The sequence below is a fragment of the Piliocolobus tephrosceles genome, chromosome 17 (assembly GCF_002776525.5).
Source record: "Piliocolobus tephrosceles isolate RC106 chromosome 17, ASM277652v3, whole genome shotgun sequence".
In the NCBI taxonomy this organism is placed as follows: Eukaryota; Metazoa; Chordata; class Mammalia; order Primates; family Cercopithecidae; genus Piliocolobus; species Piliocolobus tephrosceles.
The window spans coordinates 30,228,363-30,250,704 of NC_045450.1; the positions used below are offsets into that span (position 1 = coordinate 30,228,363).

General features: G+C 39.2%; 1 pseudogene; it reads left to right on the top strand.

Moving 5' to 3' along the window:
* LOC113220047 overlaps window positions 1-16,042 on the top strand; it is a 42,485-nt pseudogene extending 26,443 nt beyond the window's left edge.
* Window positions 16,043-22,342: the final 6,300 nt, after the last annotated feature.

The window sequence follows — 22,342 nt, forward strand, 5'->3', positions numbered from 1 at the left end:
GATGCTGGAGACTACTTACTAGCTGTGTGATTTGGGTGATTATTTAACCTTTCTATGCCTTAGTTTTCTTATCTGAAATATTGGGATCATAATAGTTCCTATCTCAGATATATTGTTAAGAAGATTGAAATAGTGCATACAATGCTTTTAGGAACAACGCCTGGTGCATAATAAGCACTAAATAAATGTTAGCTATTATTGCTATTATTAAGATACAGTTTAATACTAATATTATTTATTCCCTAAATGTAATAGTTCTATATTGTGACTTTCATAGGATGACAAGTTTAACCTTTGTTGAGTTTCTTCAGTCCCTGGAGAACAGCATCAAACGAGGTGTCTTACTGCTTTGTTCAGTAACAGGCTTTTTAAAAAGTGTTAAGGTGCTTTCAATTTCAGTGGCATATGTCTTCAAATTGCTGTAATAAAGGGAGTTTCTAACTACGTGTCTGTGGTTCCAAGAGTTCTATGAAACCTCATGAATTTTTAAAAATGTGTATTTATTTATGAGTAATTTTTCTTGGAGAGTGGAGAGAAGAAGAAAAAACATTCCCAAAGGATCATTGACCCCAAATGAAAGCCTATGATACTTTAACTCTGAAAAACCCATTCAAATTTGAGAGTCTAATTAGAATAAACAGATCTTTGGCATGAAAAAATTCCGTAAGACCTGTCAGTGAAACTGCATACAAATAATGAAATTCCCTTTCTCTTCATTCCTTTGTTGTGTGTCACAAGCTATTTGTGGCATTATTTCATCATGAAGATCACATAATATTAGCAGCACTCTGTTTCCATGGCCATAATTCACATTCAGAGCAGGCACCAAACTCAACAAGGCCTTTTCTACTAATTGCTGTTTGAAGAAGAATGTAAGCAAAACTTGCCATTTTCCAAGGATCATTTGAAATGGAAACTATTTGTTTTGCTGCCATCTAGTGGTTAATAAGTTTTCTCAGAGTAACCATAAGTACATTAAAATGGAAGAATCATTGTAAATATTTGACCATTTTGTCTTTTACGTAAAAATAGCGAGTGGTGGCTCACGCTCGTAATCCCAGCACTTTGGGAAGCCGAGGCAGGTGGATCATGAGGTCAGGAGATGGAGACCATTCTGTAAACACACAAAAAATAGCCAGGCGTGGTGGCAGGCGCCTTTAGTCCCAGCTCCTTGGGAGGCTGAGGCAGGACAATGGCATGAACTCAGGAGGTAGAGCTTGGAGTGAGTTGAGATCACACCACTGCCCTCCAGCCTGGGCAACAGAGTGAGACACAGTCTCAAAAAAAAAAGAAAAAAAAAAAAGAAAAGTCAGTTATTTAGGAAGAATGTAGGAATAATTGTTAAATGGTCTCAATCATGGTATTTTTAAAGTAATATGATTGTGTCTTCCATCACAGTACTCTCAATTTCTCAAGCCTCCTAATTACTCAGCTTGCATCATTTCGTAGATTCCCCCCGATCATTTCTCCACACTGAAGTTATGGCAATCTCTTTAAAAAGCACATTTTATTATGCCCCTTCTCAGCTTGAAAGCTTTTAGTTGAAATTGCTCTTGCTTATAAAGACCAGACTCCGAATAGATCTACAGGGTCGTGCAAAAATCTTTCTCCCATCTACCATTTCTTCCACATGTAGCATTACATTTTTTGTCTTCCTCTGCTCTATTCCTGATGGTCTTCATTTCAATCTTCCTAACCGCATACCTTCATACTTCCCTTGCATTTGCTTTTCCCTCTGCCTAGAATCTGTTTACCCTTCACATAGTAATTCCTACTCATTCTAAGCTATTTTCACTGCACTAAGGAAGCCTTCCTGACTAGGACACTTTTCCATGTCATAGGCTGTCATAGCAGCATGTACCTTTAAGCTCTTATGTGATCTGCAATTTTATGCTTGTTGGTCTGATTATCTTATTGATGATATCTTCCCCCATGAGACTACATGCTCATGGAGGATGGGAAACATCTCCTTTTTGTTGTTGTGTTTTGGCATTCAATAAAAATTGTTTGGTTTTGAGTGAATTTATATAAATGTCAGAAAATAAGCTAATGGTTTTAAATTATAAATATACTTTAGTGAGGGCTTACCTTAGTCGTCATAATGGAGAAAAATGTATAGTTAGCAAAATAAAAATATGGGACATAAGTAGTCATATTGGCCTCATTTTTTTTTTTTTTTTTTTGAGACAGAGTCTCCTCCTGTATCACCCAGGCTGGAGTGCAGTGGTATGATCTCTGCCCGCTGCAACCTCTGCCTCCCGGGATCAAGTGATTCTCCTGCCCCAGCCTCCCAAGTAGGTGATATTACAGGCACCTGCCACCACCCCGGCCAATTTTTGTACTTTTAGAAGAGATGGGGTTTCTCCGTGGTGGCCAGGCAGGTCTCAAACTCCTGACCTCAAGCAGTCTGCCTGCCTCAGCCTCCCAAAGCACTGGGATTACTGGCATGAGCCACCACACCGGGCCAAACCATATATTCCTGAAGTGCAAATATTTGCCTCCAAGTTAAGAGATTAACATTTTAGTCTCTTTAAATAGGTGAGCATTCAGCCAGGTGTGGTGGCTTGTGCCTGTAATCCCAGCACTTGGGAGGCTGAGGCAGGCGGATCACCTGAGGTCAGGTCTGGCCAACATGGTGAAACCCTGTCTCTGCTAATAATGCAAAAATTAGCTGGACGTGGTGGTGCACACCTATAATCCCAGGTACTCAGGAGACTGAGGCAGGAGAATCACTTGACCCTGGGAGGCAGAAGTTGCAGTGAGCCAAGATCGTGCCATTGCACTCCAGCGTGAGTGACAAGAATGAAACTCTGTTTCAAAAAAAAAACAAAAAAGTAGACATTCGCGTTTATATACAACGTTAATTTTCTTTGCTTAGTACACTATGTTTTTCCACAATGAAAAGGACCAAAGTATGGGTATCAGGTGATGTGAATTCTAGCCTTTGCTTTGTCACCAGCTGTGTGGATTTGGGCAGGACCTTCGTATGGGACAAGAGGGCTGTACAGGATAATCATGTGATCCTTATCCAACATGTATGTCCTTTACCTTTGACCACAATCATGTATAAGCTCAAAACCAGTAAGTTCCAAACCAGAGATACATTCTTTAGTCAGTTTACTGTTGGAAAAAAATTACTCCTCATATTATTGATGTAATTTTTAATGGGAATTAATGGTTTTTGTTTTCATTAGGATTTTCCTTGGACATTATTCGCATTAATAAGTATAGATGTGGATTAAAAGAATCCTTAAAAAAAGGTTTTTTTTTTATTTTTTTATTTTTTATTTTTTTGAGACGGAGTCTCGCTCTGTCGCCCAGGTTGGAGTGCAGTGGCTGGATCTCGGCTCACTGCAAGCTCCGCCTCCCGGGTTTATGCCATTCTCCTGCCTCAGCCTGCCGAGTAGCTGGGACTACAGACGCCGGACCTCGCCCGGCTAGTTTTTTTGTATTTTTTTAGTAGAGACGGGGTTTCACCGTATTAGCCAGGACGGTCTCGATCTCCTGACCTCGTGATCCGCCCACCTCGGCCTCCCAAAGTGCTGGGATTACAGGCTTGAGCCACCACGCCCGGCCTAAAAAAAGTTTTAATTTTACAAAATTATTATTGTAATTTGTATTGAGATAAAAATACTATACCCACATAAACTAAAATTAACCATTTTAAAGTTTACAATTCAGTTTTCAGTATATTTACAAGGTTCTGCAACCATTACCACTATTTAATTCTAGAACTTTTTTCTTTTCTTTTCTTTTTATTGAGACAGAGTCTCGCTCTGTGTCCCAGACTGGAGTGCAGTGGCGCCATCTCAGCTCACTGCAACCTCCACCTCCCAGGCTCAAGCGATTCTCCTGCCTCAGCCTCCCGAGTAGCTGGGACTACAGGCACATGCCACCATGCCACCACGCTGGGCTAATTTTTATAATTTTAGTAGAGAGAGGGTTTCACCGTATTGGTCAGGCTGGTATCAAACCCCTGACCTCAGGTGATCCACCCACCATGGCCTCCCAAAGTGCTGGGCTTAGAGGCATGAACTACTGTGCCCGGCCTAGTTATAGAAAATTGTTATTGCCCCTGAAAGAAACCTAGTCCCCTTTGGCAGTCACTGTCTATTCCTTCCTCCCTCTAATCTCTGACAATTTATTTTTTTTAACTGAAGTTTCCTTTTTTTCCTTAGAGAATCCAAGAAAACAGGGGCTTGCTGAAACCCAAGGCAGTACAGCAGAATTAATTACAGGCCTCGTCCAACTGGTCCCTCAGCCACACATGCCAGAGATTGCCCAGGAGGCACTGGAGGTAAGTGGAAAATGAATTCCAGGTTCTTGAAGCAAAGGTTGTTACATGTACATTCATGGTATTCCTTTGGTGTGTGATTTCTATGAGTAATAGGTGGATGCCATTTCTGGAAATGGTATGTTTATGTCTGTATATTGTTTTATAAAACTCCATGGAGAAAGCAGGAGTTTACTTACTTTATATCACATAGTAACAACAGTGTACGAATTGTTATGCTTAATACAATAGTTCAAACTTTTCTAATTGCAGTTGACTTTAAAATGTTTTAAAATATTTTTATTAAATATGAAAAATAATTGATTTTAAAATTGAGACATAATTCATATTCCCTCAAGTTGCCCATTTTAAGTAGTTCTTATTCACACAATTGTGCAGCTATCACTACTCTCTAATCCATGACATTTTTATCACCCCAGAAAGAAACTTGACTCCCCATTCCCTCATCCCTACCAACTAGTAATCTATTTTGTCTCTATGGATTTGTTTGTTTTCGATGTTTCACATGAATGGAATCCTAGAATATGTGGCCTTTTACGTCTGGCTGCCTTGACTTAATGTTTTCAAGGTGCATTTATGTTGTGGTATGAATCAGTATTTCCTTTCTTTTTATTGCCAAATACTTGATCGTATGTATCTCTGTTTTGTTCATCTAGTTATCCGTTGGTGGACATTTGGGGTTGTTTCCACTTTATGGCTATTATGCATAATGCTGCTATGAACATTTGTGTAAAAGTCTATATGTGGACATAAATCTCTTAAGTATAGGAGTGGAACTGCTAAGTCATGTGGGAACTCTGTTGAACTTTTGGGGAACTGTCAAACTCTTTTCCAAAGCAGCAGTATCATTTTATATTCCCAGTAACAATGTATGAAGCTTTTATTATTTCTGCATCCTTGGTAACACTTGTTACAATGTGTCTTTTTTGGTTATAGCCATCCTACTGTACGTACTGTAAAACGGTTTATATATACTTCAGTAAAAATGTTTATTAAAAATGTTTTGGCCCGGTGCAATGGCCCACGTCTGTAATCCCAGCACTTTGGGAGGCCTAGGCGGGTGAATTCGGGAGGTGGAGGTTGCAGTGAGTCGAGATCGTGCCATTGCACTCCAGCCTGGGGGACAAGAGCGAGACTTTATTTAAAAAAAAATCGTTTAGCACTTATTAAGTAGTCATTGCTTCCATATTTGTTTATGTTGCTATTGGTCCCATAAATTGATACATTTCTTGCAGTCTTTCTGGAAGGCTATTTGGCAGGAACTATACAAACATTTCTTTTTTTGTACAAATAATTCAATTTCTATGACTTTAAAAGTCGTATGAATATAACTCGAAAGGAAAAAGCTGCACACATAGGTACTTACTGCACTTAATTGTAATAGGAAAATATTAGGAGAACTTTATTTACTAAGAGGAGACAAGGTTAATATTCAGTAATGAGAATGGTATTTTAACTTAATGAGCTGTTGAACATTCATTAAAACCTATCTAGGGCCGGGCGTCATGGTTCACACCTGTAATCCCAGCACTTTGGGAGGCTGAGGTGGGTGGATCATGAGGTCAGGAATTCAAGATCAGCCTGGCCAACATGGTGAAACCCTGTCTCTACTATAAATACAAAAAAAAAAAAAAAAAAAAAATTAGCCGGGGTCGTGATGGGCACCTGCAATCCCAGCTACTTGGGAGGCTGAGGCAGAAAACTGCTTAAACCGGGGAGGCAGAAGATGCAGTCAACCAAGATGGCGCCACTGCACTGCAGCCTGGGAGACAGAGTGAAACCCCATCTCAAAAAAAATATATAGATCGGTCGGGCACGATGATCACACCTGTAATAACAGCACTTTGGGAGGCCACGGCGGGCGGATTACAAGATCAGGAGATTGAGACCGTTCTGGCTAACGTGGTGAAACCCTGTCTCTACTAAAAATACAAAAACAAAATTAGCCGGGCGTGGTTGCCGAGCTTACAGTGAGCCGCCACTGCACTCCAGCCTGGGCAAAAGAGTGAGACGCCATCTCAAAAAAAGAAAAAGAAAGAAAGGAAAACAAACAAAAACCTTTATAGATCACACAGCAGTATGGAAAAATATGAAACGTCAAGTGAGTATACTGTGTTTATGGCTTTGTTAAAATGTGGAAAATACAAAAAGAAGAAGGGAACATGGAAAGAAAATCAAAGCGGGAAAAGGCTTTTCTTTCAATATATACTTTTAAAGTTTTATGAAACAAAAATATAGTGAATTTTGTCTTGTTTCTCTAAGACCACCAGAGCGAGCACAAAAGAACCAGCAAGTAGGCAAAGGTCAGGCGCAAAACCGCAAGTTTATTTTAGTAACCTAAGGTGTGGAGAAGAAGTCTGTCGGCCTCCGGCAAAGAAGGCCGGCAGAGTGCCCCTCCCCCAAGCTCTCGGACGGAGTTCCCACATCCCGACAGGACTGGGAAGCTGGGAAGTCCGCGTGGCTCAATGGTGGAGAGCGGCTTTTCTAGGAGTGGGAGGGCAATAGGTGGGGCATGGGCGTGTCAGGGGCGTTCCACAGGTGCGACCAGGTAAATCTTGGTCTCTTCGGATTGATGTCACCTGGCGCATGCCCAGTTGGTCTGCACCTTCCCGGGCGCCGGCTGCATTTTCGCACGCGCGGGAAGAGTTGGGGGTGGGATGAAGAACCCGGAAGTGCACCATCTTGCCTCGTTCGTCCAAACAGTCCAACCTTTTATTGATAATAGTGATAAAGGGGCGCCGTGGTCTGTCTGGCTACTTCCTGCTGTTAAGGGGCGTTGTTAAGGTCAGGGCCCATGGTTGGTATTTGGACGCACGGATGAAAAATAAAATAAGGCACAGTATTAGTATAGGAATGAGGAATGGAAGCATTTGTTGGAATATGGGCAAAACCCAGAAGGATAGTCCTGGCAAGGTTGGGGAGTATGAGATAGTTAAGAAAATTTAGTAAGTTTGAGGCGAGTGGGGAAAGCCAAACTGATTTCCACTGATTGCTTTCGGTAGGGGCCCTTTTTAGCTGGGAATGAGGAATGAGTGCGCAAAGTAGTTGTTGGCCAGGCAGCAATTAAGGATTGGAGTTTTTCGTGGAGTGGATGGCTTTCCCCTTACTCCTACTACAGAGATATTGGATGGAAGGCTAGGTCCAGAGAAGGACGGCAAAACAGAATAGGTAGCCTCGCTGTTGATTAAAAAAGTAATTGTCTTACCCGCTACCAGGAGAGTTACCCGCGGCTTGGCGAGGGTGATGGGGGTCCCCGAGTCTCGGCACCTTCAGTTGTCGTCGTCGTCCAGATGTAGGAGCTCCCAGGATCCTGGGAAAGGGGGTCACGTGGAGGCGTGGCACCTGTTCTCAGGGTGGGGCAATCAGACTTCCAGTTTCCTCCCTGCTGGCAAGCAAGGCAGGGGGTTGCTGGTGGACGAGGGTTAGGACATTGACTGGCCTAATGTCCTGATGCCTTGCACTTATAGCAAGGCTGCGTTGGGGCTCGGGGACCTTGCGGACACCTGTTGGCATAGTGTCCTACCTTGCCGCACTTACAGTAGGCAGGCTCCTTTTGTAGCTTTGGAGTCTGCGGGGTGTGTGCTCTCTGGTGTGGGGTTACCACTGGGCTGTAAAGCCGCTGCTAGGAGCTGTAACTTCTGTTCAAGGCAAGCCTGCCGTCTCCTCTCTGGAGCTATAGACCTTAAAGGCTAATTTAACTAGGTCTTGTATTGGTGCCTGAGGACCATCCTCTACCTTTTGAAGTTTTTTACGAATGTCAGGAGCTGATTGAGAAATGAAATAAGACGCCAAAATGGTGGCCCCTGTGGGGGAGGCCGGATCTAACCGGGTATACTGGGTTAGAACCTCAGTCAGCCTATGTAAGAATGTGGCTGGATTTTCTTCTGGATTTTGAATAATTTCTTTTAATTTGTTAAAATTTACAGTTTTGTTTGAGGCTGCTTGCATACCAGCCAACAAACACTGGACCATTAGGTCTTGCCTACGGCGCCCAGGCTGGTTTGCTTGGTAGTTCCAGTCTGGGTCTGCCGAGGGGACTGCTTGCTCCCCTAGTGGGATGGCGGCGTCAGTTAAATGTAGTTGGTTGGCATGCTGCCTGGCGGCCGCTAGGATGCGCTCTTGCTCCTCTGGGTTTAGGGTGGAGGTTAGGATAACCTGGAGGTCATGTCAAGTTAAGTCATAGGCCTGACAAAGGTATCTAAATTCCTTTATGTAGATGGTAGGATTAGCTGAGAAATCACCTAAACGCTTCTCAATTTTGGAAAGATCGGCCAATGAAAAAGGGACATGTACTCTGACTACCCCCTCCGCCCCAGCCACCTCTCGCAAAGGTGCTAACACTGTAGGAGGGTGTGGGCAGAGATAGGGGACTCAAGACAGCCAGTTGGGGGCCCCGAAGGAGGCACGGGACCGAGTGGATTACTAGTAGATAAGGAGGAGGAAGGAGGAGTCTGGGCAGGAAGGGAGGGGGTGGAGAGAAGGAGTATAGGGACGAGAGCCCAAGGCCCAAAAGCCTTGTATGTAAATTTCGGACCACTTGCCTAGCCGCTGGCAGAAATTGCTGAGGTCGATCATGCCACAGTGGAAAGGAAAATTAACCGCTTCCTCCTAAGGTCTTATTCAAGCTGTAAGGTTTCTATATTGGCTAGGAGGCACCCTAAGGGGGTGCTCTTTGGAAATTTGGACTGGGGGTTTCCCATTTGTTTCCTCTTTACCGACACACAATGGACACAATGGAAATGGAAGTGGATCTCTGCCTGGCTTCAAAGCGTCCTTTGGAACCAGCAGAGATAGACTGGAGGCTCTTGAAGCCAAAGTGGAGAGTACCTTCAGGCGGACGTCTCCGTCCTGCAAGGGTCTCCGAAGCCACGTGGTGGCTTCCAAGCCACTTGGTGGCTCAAAATGGACCTCGGACCTGCGCAGGATTTTGGCCGAGGGTGGTAAAGAGGAGACAAGGGCACTTACCCCAGAGAGGCCGTGAGAGTGAGCGAAGTGGGTCTCAGGTCCTGGTCCGTCTGCCGCGTGGAACGAGGAGGAGGAGGCTCCCCGGACCCTGGGGGCCCTGAGGAGGGGTCTCCTCCCGGGTTCGGCACCATCTGTCTTGTTTTTCTAAGACCACCAGAGCGAGCACCAAAGAACCAGCAAGTAGGCAAAGGTCAGGCGCAAAACTGCAAGTTTATTTTAGTAACCTAAGGTGTGGAGAAGAAGTCTGTCGGCCTCCGGCAAAGAAGGCCGGCAGAGTGCCCCTCCCCCAAGCTCTCGGACGGAGTTCCCACATCCCGACAGGACTGGGAAGCTGGGAAGTCCGCGTGGCTCAATGGCGGAGAGCGGCTTTTCTAGGAGTGGGAGGGCAATAGGTGGGGCATGGGCGTGTCAGGGGCGTTCCACAGGTGCGACCAGGTAAATCTTGGTCTCTTCGGATTGACGTCACCTGGCACATGCCCAGTTGGTCTGCACCTTCCCGGGCGCCGGCTGCATTTGGGGGTTGAAGAGTTGGGGGTGGGATGAAGAACCCGGAAGTGCACCATCTTGCCTCGTTCGTCCAAACAAATTTGTCACTTGAAAAAACTAGCACCAGTACCAAGGTTTTGTACAATAGTAGCAAATTTGATTCTTAATTTGTGTTGTTTTTTCTTGATATGAGAGCTATAAATTAATAGCTTTTTAAGATTCTCACAATTGCAGTTTTCATTAAATACCTCAAAGTAATTACAATAAAAATGTTTGAAATAAGATAATGTGGGTCTGGCCTTTGTATGTTGATATGCTGAGCAAGGACTGAAAGAAACGTACAGAGCTTCACAGTGTTTGCTGGATTGGGGGTGGAAGGGTCGTGGGAGTAATGTGAGTTGGGACTGTAGAATTAGAGTTAAGATAGGATCAGTTGGAATAAAGAGTTTACATTTTATTCTTTATATCTTTGATGGTTTTAATTTATGTAATAATCTATTTATATGTTAAATATTTTAGTGAATTATTTAATTCCTGTTAATGTTCTCTGAGCCAAATTCCAATTTCAGTTCTATGGTCAATTGACATACTTTAGAATGGATAATCTCCTATGAAATACAAAATTCATGTTGTTTCCTCTCTCTTGATTTTGAAAAATAATTGCTCTTTTCTGTTACAAGAGGTTTTGTGGCAAGTAAGACAGTTTTTACTTATCTTTTACTCTGTGTATTAATTTTGGCAAACCCTTCTTACTTGGGGATTACCTTTTTGTTTCATAGAGTTCTTTAATATCTATTGAAATTATTTTGCTTATTTCTTAAAGTAGTTTTTACAGTTATATATTGTTCTGAATTCATCATTTAGCTTTATATGTACCTGGCAGTTAGAGTAAGAATGATGGGAATAAAATGATTTCATTCTGTCTGTATTATTTCCTAGAGGTTTGTGTTTGTCAGTTTATATCTTTTTACCTTTTACTATATATTGAAACGACAAATGAAATAGCTCAATTTCTTAGCATTTATAAAATAAGTACTCCAGTGTTATGTTTACCAAAAATGTTTGCGTGAGTCTTCTCTTTGTCTTTCTCTTTTTAAAAAAATTCAGGTTCTGCTGGCTCTTCATCAGTTAGATAGCATTGATTTGTGGAATCCCGATGTTCCTGTAGAAACGCTCTGGGAGATTAGGTATATGTACTTTTATTTTTTCAATTGAACTTTTAAATTTTATTTTGTATTTTTTGTCTTGAAATATTAACTCTATAGTACTTAGTACGTTGTAACACACTTCCAAAGGTTTTATGATTTTGTATTTTATTTGACTTCAAATTATTAGAATTTCTTGTTTTAACTGTAAGAAAAGTATCACAGCAAGTTAGAAAATAAATTTTAAGAATAGTGCTAAATTTTGTCACCCAAACATAAGTACTGTCGTTTGGTGTATTCCGTTTTTCACATTTCAATGTGGTTACTTCGTGTTTTTAATAGATTTTCACAGTTATAAGCCTAGAATGATAAAATTTTGTAACAATATTGTTTTTTCAGTTTTTTAAATTATCATCTTTCATAAACTTTCTGTAATACCAATGCTTTTGATGAATGAATTAATCATAGATACCAGCTTAGAAGACAAAAATATATACAGAATTTTGTGGTCTACTTCCTAGATTATGTATATCATTACATTTCAGTGAGCATGAAGTGACCACACCGAGGAAATGTAAATGTGTAAATTCTGAAGTTTGCCATTATCACATAGGAATGGGTGTGCTTAGTTACTTGGCAGCTGAATTAAACCTTACTCTAGAGCAGTGCTCTCCACTGGTAATATAATGAGAACCCCATATTTAAAGTTTTCTAGTTACTACATCAAAGAGTACAAAGAAGCAGGTAAAATTAATTGTATTAATGTTTTATTTAACCTGGTGTATATTATCTATAATTTCAACATGTAATCAATATAAAAGTTATTAATGACATATTCTATTCTCTTTTTTTTATAAAGTCTTCAAACTTTGGTGTGTCTTTTATACTTACAGCACATCTCAATTTGAACAAGTGACACTTAAAGTGCTCAGTAGCCATGTGTGGCTGGCTAGTGGCTACCATGTTAGACGGTGCACCTCTAGAGTAGGGATCAGGAAACTTTTCTCTAAAAGGCCAGATGGTAAATATTTTAGACTTTGTGGGTCATACAGTTTCTGTCATAACCATTCAGTTCTGCCTTTGGAGCATGAAAGTGGCCACAGACATGTGAATGAATGGGTGTGGCTGTGTTTAACAAAACTTTATATTTACAATAACAAGAGGCAGGCTGGATTTGGCCTGTGACTGGTAGCTTACAAACCCCCACTGTGGAGCACTGGGTTTATAGGCAGTCTCTGCTGTGCATGTGGTTTATTGCTGCTGCTTATGTCCACTGCAAGGATGAGATACATGGATAGAAACACTGGGAGTCTAATGAAACATAGGGGGCTTATAAATAAATACTTGCTTTTTTTCTATAACCTACAGAATTATTTCCTTTGATTATAATGCTGTTGACACTTTGATAACTATTTCTCTAACACCCTGCAAAGGAAACTAAGCTTCTCTAAACCTGTATTCCTTATGGAAGGATGCCATTCTTATGTCTGCTTGTATCTGCATTAGGTTATTGATGATGCTAGTAACAATGAACTTTATGTTACTGCAGCTCACAAATGCTTTTTTACACCTGCAAGAAATTAGTCATCAAATGCTTAGTAGCACAGAAATTCTCAAATGGTTGTGGGAAATTTTGATCTGCAGGAATAAATTTCTTCTTAAAAATAAGGTAGTCAAAATGTCATCTTTAAAAAATGGAAGAATATTTGGAATGGTAATGGGGAGAGACTAAGAAGTGTTTTATAGCCAAACTAGGTCCTATTTCAGCTCCTCCTTCCTCCCAAGTTTCTCAAAAGGATATGTATGTGCAAAGGACAGTGGCTGGCAAATCAGCATTTTAAAAATTTTTCTGAGGCTTTGGCCTTAAAACCACACTATTGATGAATTCTAGTTCTAGTTGAGTTAATTAGGTCTCTATGGGGCAGGCCTAGGAAAAGTGGGGGCTGCTATAACCAAAGTAGCCTGAGGAGCATATTCTGTCTTTACTCTCAAGTTCATACATAAGACGTAATTCATACATAACATTTATTTTAACACATAGCTTCTGTAATTGATTTAAGAATTCTATTATGGTGTAGATTTGGGAGTACTTGATTTAATGTGTTTTTGTCCAGTTCTAGAATCATAGCTCTCAGAAATCATAAAGACCTATATCTCATGGCTAGACGAGTCCAGAGAATTATCTGTCAAGAAGCAAAAGGGAAAAGGTTGAGGGTCCTCAATCTAGATTTATTTCTATTCCTCCAGTAAACCTCTTGAGAATTTCAGGAGACTCCTTTGTTGGGGTGGAGTGAAATTTTTTGATTCTGAACTATTGAAACATGACGAGGTTGTGGAGGACAGAGAAGAGCCTTAAATTTCTTGTAACATATAGTTTCTATAATTAATCAATTTAGAAATTCTATTATGGCCTAGTTTTAGGAGTACTTGATTTAATGAGTTTTTATCTGGTACTAGAAGCGTAGCTGTGGAAAACTTTAAATGTATGAAACTCATGTCCTTTTCAGTATTGTACAGCTTGTTATTAATCAATTGTTTAGAAATAGACTAGTGATGAAGTGGTTTTATTCACATCTGGCTTATTTGATATGTTAATGTAGTGGAATTTGGCATTATTCCAAATATAAGGAAGGAGATTAGACTTCAGACTTTCATGCCCTTGCCTATGGTATAATCTCCAGAATACAAGTATGAGGAATCCAGTAATGAATTTGTAGTGTCCTGGTCAGCACAGTCACTCTTGTGACATACTTGCTGTGTATACCAGGGTTCATTACTGGTCCAGAAGAACGTAATCTCAAGAGTCAATTTTTAGTTGTCCCAACATGGCACAGGATAAAATCTTACGAAAAAAAAATTTTGTCACTGAGATCGAATTATAGTTTTCATACAGTAGATTTTTGTTGATGTTTTACTTATATTTATGCTAGACTTAATTTATATTTGTAGAATCTACTGTTTCCGATGATTTAGAGAATGGGAAACTGAAAGAAATTTTAAAGACATTGAGTAAACATTATTTGTTCTAATGGGTTTCTAGTGAATGGGTTTCTCCTTCAAGGTGGGGCATAGAGATTGAGAGGAGAGGTTTTCTAGGAGAGTCGCAAACAGGAAAACAACTCAAATAAGTGTTTATCCTTTTTGGTTGTCAGTGCTTCAGTAAAGCTTATTTGTTTTTTCTAGCAGGCAGATAGAAGTTCCTGTCACTTTCTCCCTTTTTTATGGCGTAGGATGTGATATTCCTTCTAGTGGAAAAACCAGTCAAATGTCCACGGGTCATGAAGAGTTGCTACGTACTCCTGGAGCCTCTCACCAGAAGGGAAAAGGGAACTCCTCTATGGTCAGCTTCTTTCATGATTTTCCTGTATCATCTTGTGTGCTCTATTTGTTTTCTGAATAACTTTGGTAAATTTCATCTGGGTAATATAGTGTCATAGTGAAAAACTGCTTAGGCTCTAGTTCTATCACTGCTCTTTGTGGAACATTGGTCAACTTTTTAACATCCTTGTTCCTCAGTTCCTCAACTTTAAAATGGGGACAGTAATAATTCCTGCCCCAGAGTTGTTGTGAGGGTTAAATAAAAGGATGTGTAAATAGCACTTGACACAAGCTCTATCTGATAACTATAATTATTATAAACCTCCACCCCATAAAAAACCATTCATACCACAGAAGTGTAGAATTTGTACCAGCTAACAAAGGTACAGAGTTACAGGGATAAAAACAAAGTATTTTGCTTCATGTTAAAGATAAGTGTTTCTGTGATTTGTGTTTGTGTGTGTAATTTCTTTTAAATATAAATCATATTTCAGGTGAAAATATCAGATGATTACAGAAGAGTTGATTTTCCAAACCAAAACTTTTTTTATCCCTAATTTTTAATATAACCTTGTTAAGAAAAAACATCTAAGCAGTATGGTTGTGGGGAAAAAAGAGGTCAGCCTGTTACTGTGTTGTTATAGATAGAAGTAAGTTTAAGAGACTCCATTTGGCTCTGTATTTGAGATGCTGTTAATCTGTGACTCTACCCCCAATCTTGTCCTTGCTAGAAACATCGCTGTGGTAATTAAGGTTGAAAGGATTTTGGGCTGTAAGGAATGTGCTTTGTTAGGCAAATGTTTAAAGCCTGCTTGTGGTTGAAGGTCAGTACCATTCTCTTAAATCTCAGTAAAAGAAAACATCTATCTCCTGCCCGTCCCTGGGAAAATGGAACATCTCCGTGTATCTGTATGTCTTACTGCTGATTTACTCCCTTATCTTTTTGGCAATAAATACTGAGGGAACTCAGAGACCGGTGCCAGTGTGGGCCCTCTGTAAGCACAGCACTGGTCCCCTGGGCCCCGCTTTTCTTTCTCTATACTTTGTCTCTGTGTCTTTATTTCTTTTCTCAAGTCTCTCGTTCCACCTAGCGAGAAGCACCCACAGGTGTGGAGGGGCAGGCCACCCCTTCATATGGTATTTACTATTGTCTATTTTACTTGTAGAACTTGCATTTATTTTGTTAATTATTTTCTCCATTTCGTGTTTGGGGAATAGGTAATTCAGAATCAAGTATATCTTCTACAGCAATATTTAGTTCTTGTTTATACCCTTGTTTCAATGAGTGCTGCAGTGTACTTATTTTATTACTTCCCTATAGCAAATAGATAGAATTTCCTGTTACTTCCTCTTTTTTTATCATTTCTAATTGATTGGGAAGTACATTATATTGTTACTGTAGATTTATGTTACGGTGTTTTACCTGTCCATGTTAGAATCGGTTTACATTTCTGGAATCTGGAATGGAAGAATACCTATTTGATTTGAAATTGGACAGATAGTAGCTTTATGTTGGTCTACATAATCTCATTTCTCACTTGGACAAGATATTTTGAGGTTTGAAAAATTCCTATAATGATTAAAGGAGAAAGCTTTTGTGAGTTCTATGCTGAGATACACACACACACACACACACACACACACACATACGCGCGCACGCACAGAGTTTATTGCATTGTTGGGTTTTATACATAAAATTAGTCAAGTTGCAAATATATGTCTTCCACCCTTGACGGTCAGGATAGTGCAGCAGGATGCAGCAGAACCCCCTGATTTGCCGACAAGCACAGACCAAACTAGAAGTGGCCCTGTACATGTTTCTGTGGAACCCTGACACTGAATCTGTTCAATTGCCATATCCTGTTTCTGCCACCTCTCTGAGGAAGCAGATATCCGGTGTGAGGTGGATGAAGTGTCAGTGCATAACCTGTTGCCCAACTATTACACATTCATGGAGTTTGCCTCTGTCAGCAATATAATGTCAACAGGTAAATGTGAGTAGTGTTTTTTTACTCAGCCTGCTTCAAAGCAGATGGCATCTGATTGTGAGAATGTATTTAAGGTTACTACTTTGAAAGTTTACAGGGGAAATGCAAGTATCTTACTTGAAATCCTTTTCTGAACGAAGTAAGATGAAAATAAAAAGCATTTGAAATAAATTGTTAGTCTCCCGCTGAGTTGTTAATATGCTATACATTTTAAAACTAACTGGCAGTATATGTTACTATCAGTTATGATTATGTAATTTACTCTACCTAAATTGTAGATAGTGAAGTTTATACACATTGGCATTTGTTTTGAGTAAATTATAGGTTGACGTAGCTATTTTATGCTGTGGACATTGTAGAGTCCTAGATAAGTACCTTTCCTGGGAGGTTAGCGAAAGGAAGTTTTTGGCTTTATCATTTGAAGCATTTGCTCTGCTCCTCCTACTCTGCCTTTGGGGTGGGGCTTATCAGGTTCTGCATTGGCAGGAGGGCTCTAAGTGCAGTAACTTGATTTGCTGTTGTATTTGCTTAGGAAGAGCAGCATTTCAGAAAAGAGTGATGGTACTGCTGAGGCGCACTGAGCATCCCACTGCAGGAAACACTGAGGTGTGCCCTTGGCAACAGAAACACCCCTCCCAGGCGCTCACCCTTAATTTTGGAAGCCTCTTGTTACATAATGTGTGATCAGGAATAGCTTTTGAAGTAAATCCAAGATATGTGCATATTACAAGTGTAATATCTGAGTACTTAATATACATCAAGTTTGAAACTTGGCTGTTGCTGATTGATGTTTAGCTCTAGGCTTGAAGTTGCTTTCAAGTGATAAATGCCTTCGTTTTAGACTTGGGAAGACACACATGCAAAATGGGAGCAAGCAACACAACTAATCCTTAACTATCCAAAAGCCAAAATGGAAGATGGCCAGCTAAGTTTGTAAAGTTGACTTTTGTCTATTAACTGATCTGCTAAATATATGTACTTCACTTTGGTAATCTTTCATAGGTCACTCAGTAAAGTGAGCATATAGTTGTCTGAAGACTGATATTTAGTTGTGGTTTATCTAGACCTGTACTTTGTAATATGGTAACCACTAGCTGTTTGTGATTATTTAACTTAGTTTAACTTAACATAATTAAAACTAAATAAAATTTAGTTCCTCAATCATATAGTATCCACACTGCAAGTACCCAATAGCCACATATGACAATTACTACATTAACCATCCCCACCTTCCCACCACCCCTGCCACTACCTGTCCCAGGCTCTGATAACCATCCTTATACTCTCTGTGTCCATGAATTTGTTTTGATTTTAGATTCCACAAATAAGTGAGAACATGTGACATTTGTCTTTCTGTTTCTGGCTTATTTCACTTAACATAATGATCCATAATGTTCCATCAGTATTACTGAGAATGACTGGATCTTTTTTTATCCATTCATCTGTTGATGGACACTATGGCTTCTTCCAAATCTTAGCTTTGTAATCAGTGCTGCAACAAACACGGGTGTGCAGATATGTATTTGACATACTGATTTTCTTTATTTTTGGTATACACCCAGCAGTAGGAACGCTAGATCATATGATAGCTCAACTTTAATTTATTGAGAAACCTCCAAACTATTCTCCTTAGTGGTTTTACTTACATTCCCAGCAGCAGTGTACAAGCATTCCCTTTTCTCTGCATCCTTGTTAGCGTTTGTAATTGCCTGTCTTTTGCATACAAGTCATTTAAACTGTGGTGAGATGATATTTCATTGTAGTTTAGATTTGCGTTTCTCTGATGATCAGTGATATTGAGCACCTTTTTTTCTTATACCTGTTTGCCTACTGATGGCTCATATAGGTCTTCTTTTGAAAAATATCTATTCAAATCTTTTGCCCCACCCCACCTTTTTTACCAGGTTATTAAATTGTTTCTTATAGAGTTGTTTGAGCTTTTTATATATTCTGGTTATTAATCCTTTGTCAGATGAGTAGTTTGCAAATATTTTCTCCCATTCTGTGGATTGTCTCTCAACTTTATTGATTGTATCATTTTCTGTGCAGAAGCTTTTTTTTTTTTTTTGAGACTGAGTCTTGCTCTGTCGCCCAGGCTGGAGTGCAGTGGCGCGATCTCGGCTCACTGCTAAGCTTTTTAATTTAATGTGATCCATTTGTCAATTTTTGCTTTGGTTGCTTGTGCTAATGTGGTGGGGTATTGCTCAAGATATTTTTGTACAGAACAGTGTCCTGGAGATTTTCCCCAATGTTTTTTTTGGACTAGTTTCATAGTTTGAGGTCTTAGGTTTATGTCATTAATCCACTTTGATTTTACTTTTGTATATGGTGATAGATACTGGTCTGATTTCATTCTTCTGCATGTGGATGTCCAGCTTATTCAACACCATTTACTAGCAGTGTATGTTCTTGGCACCTTTTTCAAAAATGAGTTCTCTGTAATGTAGATTTGTTACTGGGTTCTGTCTTCTGTTCCATTGATCTATGGGTCTGATTTTATGCCAGTACCATACTCTTTTGGTTACTGTAATTCTGTAGTATAATACGAAGTCAGAAAATATAATTCCTCCAGTTTTTTTTTTTTTTTTTGCTTAGTATAGTATTATTTCTTATACTGAAAACATTCTATGTTAGTTATTATTAGTCCAATTTTATAGTTTCATGGTGCTACCCTCTTTTACAAAGTTAGGATCAACTCAGGGTGTCCAGATCAGGGTTAATTGTAGCTATTTGCAATATTCTGGCCCCGCGTGATGGCTCATGCCTGTAATCTCAGCACTTTGGGAGGCTGAGGTGGTTAGATCACCTGAGGTCAGGGGTTCAAGACCAGCCTGGCCAACATGGTGAAACCTTGTCTCTAACAGAAATACTCAGGAGGCTGAGGTGGGAAAATTGCTTGAACCCAGGAGGTGGAGGTTGCAGTAAGCCAACATCACACCACTGCACTCCAGCCTGGGTGACCAAGCGAGATTCCATCTCAAAAAAAAAAAAAAAGTAGCAATATTCTGTGTAATTATTGATAGCATAATTCACCTATTATGTGGATCAGAGAGCAGAGGATTCTGAATGCATGAATATATCTTTAACATTTCAGTACATTGCTCATAATTACTAATGAACTAAAGAGAAACCAATAAATTATGGTGATAGTTATATTTACCTGGAGAAATGTGGACATAAAAGATCAGGAAGATGAGAAATGTGTTAACACGGTCTATAAAGTCATAGAAGAATAAAAACAGGGAAGAAAACGGGAGAGTTTTTCAAGAGCTTTCTGGTCATGTAAGTCAATTTGTATCAGTTAATTTTTTTTTTTTTTCTTTTTTTTTGAGATGGAGTCTTGCTCTGTCGCCCAGGCTGGAATGCAGTGGTGCGATCTCGGCTCATAGAGAGCTCCACCTCCCAGGTTCACGCCATTCTCCTGCCTCAGCCTCCTGAGTAGCTGGGACTACAGGCACCCGCCACCATGCCCAGCTAATTTTTTTGTATTTTTAGTAGAGAAGAGGTTTCACCATTTTAGCCAGGATGGTCTCGATCTCCTGACCTTGTGGTCCGCCCACCTCGGCCTCCCAGAGTGCTGGGATTACAGGCGTGAGCCACCATGCCCAGCCGTATCAGTTAATTTGTAAAAGGTTTATTTACATACAATAAACTGCACATACTTCAATTGTTCTTTTTGATAATTCTTGGCATTTGTAGCTCAATAAAACCAACAACATATTAAAATAACTAACATATCAATTACCTTTACCCCGTTTCCTGGTTTTTTTTTTTTTTTTTTTTTTTTGCTCACTTTCTCCTGCCTATCCCCATCCCATCCACAGGCAAACACTGATCCACTTTCAGTCTGTGTCCGTGAGTTTCTATTTCCAATACATGAAATTATAGAGTACATATACTTTCTGATCACTCCGCATCACTATTTTTGAGATTTATTCCTGTTGCTACATCTATCAATTGTTCTGTTCTTACTATAATTTCATTATATACATAGTAAGTTTATCAGTCAAAAAGTCACCTGTCCATGGACATTTGGACAGTTTTCAGGTTTTGGCTATTGCAAGTAAAGCTGCTATGAAGATTCATGTAAAATCCTCTGAATGGGTATATGCTTTGAGGATTTCATCTCTACTGGAAGTGGAATAGATGGATATATGGCTATCATGTCTATAACATGAAAACACAAAGCCTGACAAAACTGATTTCTAAAGTGGAAACTCCACCAGAGAAACTTAACTCCAGCCTGGGTTTTTAGATTATCTCCTATGTGTGGTGCAATGATTGGTCCTGGGGTAGCCTCATGACCCAAGGAGGACCATGTTTAAACTTCTGAGTTTTCACTGAGATTAATATGCATTTGTTGAAAGAGAAACCCCTTTTCCCCTACTCCCCCAGCTGTAAGTGCTTTTAGGGCTCACATCGTGTTGGAACATTTGGTTGCAGTTTTATCTAAAGTTTGTGGGTAAAAATTGTTCAAGTAGGTAAAAATGGAGCAAATACAAAAAGAAAAGCAGTTCAGAAATATCAAATACAAAAGGGTCTCCATAAAATCATTTGAACTGTATTCATTAGTCATCAAAAGCAGTTTCATGTACAAAGAATCATCCCCTCCACCACCATCCTTTATTCCTTCACTAGGTTTAAGTTACATTTTTAAACTTGCAGACAAAAGGTTTGTCATTAACTTACACATCAAAATCCCTTGTCTCTAGGAGCAATCATTCAACTCTGTCCCTCTCACTGTTAGAATAATATGTTCGCTTTATTCTGCATACACCTCCCCTTTGCCCTCGTCTCCACTATTCTATTAAAGTTATATTCAGACATTTATTTCATTTTATATCAAAGAAACTGTATGCATGTTTTTAATCTGAGAAAAAGTTCTGAGTAATTTTTTGTCTCACATTTGATTTTAAGCTACCCAAGAAGCATTATTTTCTCATTGTTAGTATTTTAACTTTTCTAACTTAGGACTTTCATAGTACATATTATGTCTTTTTAAAAATGCTCTGCTTCAATATACTTTTTAAATCTAATCTTAAAATTGTATGTTTTGAATATTTGCATAATGTGTCTCATGCCTAAATATCCCTTGATAACAAATACTGTCTTTTTTCCTCTTCATTTTTCACATATTTCAGTTGTGAGCCATATTGCCACAATAAAAGCTTTTGTCAATATAATACACAGGCAAAATATTGTTTCCAAGCGATTCATGATGTGGTGCTTTCAGTCTAGTCACAATCTTGATTTAATCATCATCCCTAAATCTAATGAAATATGAAATAAATATTTAATTTTGTTTCTTCAATTCAGCAAATATATAGCCTGTCACATATAGTCTGTAACACCAACATATAAAAATAAAAGCTGTTCCTTCTCCACTCCCACTGTTTCACTTGATTAACCTTAAAAAATAACAACAATAATAAAAAATAAATGCAAAATTGTTCCTTAACATATTTTTGAAATTTAGTGGATATACTATCAGAAAAGCACTTATATATATGGAGGACCTCTATAAAATATAGACTCTTAACTGGAAAAGTAGACTTATATGCTAGTTAAATTAAAAACACAATGATATATACTACCTTCACAAATGTACCAGTACTTACTTCAGAATGCATGATGTAATTGACTAAACCATTTAGGGCTCGACCTCTGAAATGAAAGGCACTCACACTTTGTGATTCTAGGGGGAAAATATTATTCAAAATAGAAGCATGAAGAACCTTTACCTGATCATGATAAAAGTCTGATGGCTAAAATTATTTGTCTTACTGTAGTTACCATAATATCTATTAAGTGTGAATTTCTTCTGAAAGAAAACAGGTAACACTTTTCTCAGAAATGTCTTTAGATGAAGATCTGGCACATCTTTTTTTCTCACTTTTTAAAATTTTGTTTTTATTGATAAATATGATGTACAATGTGGTATAATACATGTAAATATTGTGAAATAAGCAAATTAGGCCAAATAACATATCCTTCACCTCAGATATATATTAGATTATGGAGAAACATTTAAAATGTACTATTTTAGCAATTTTAAGATATGCACTACATTATGAGTTGCTGCAGTCACTTTGCTGTGCACCATATCACCAGAATGTATTTCTCCTCACTGAAGCATTGTCCCATTG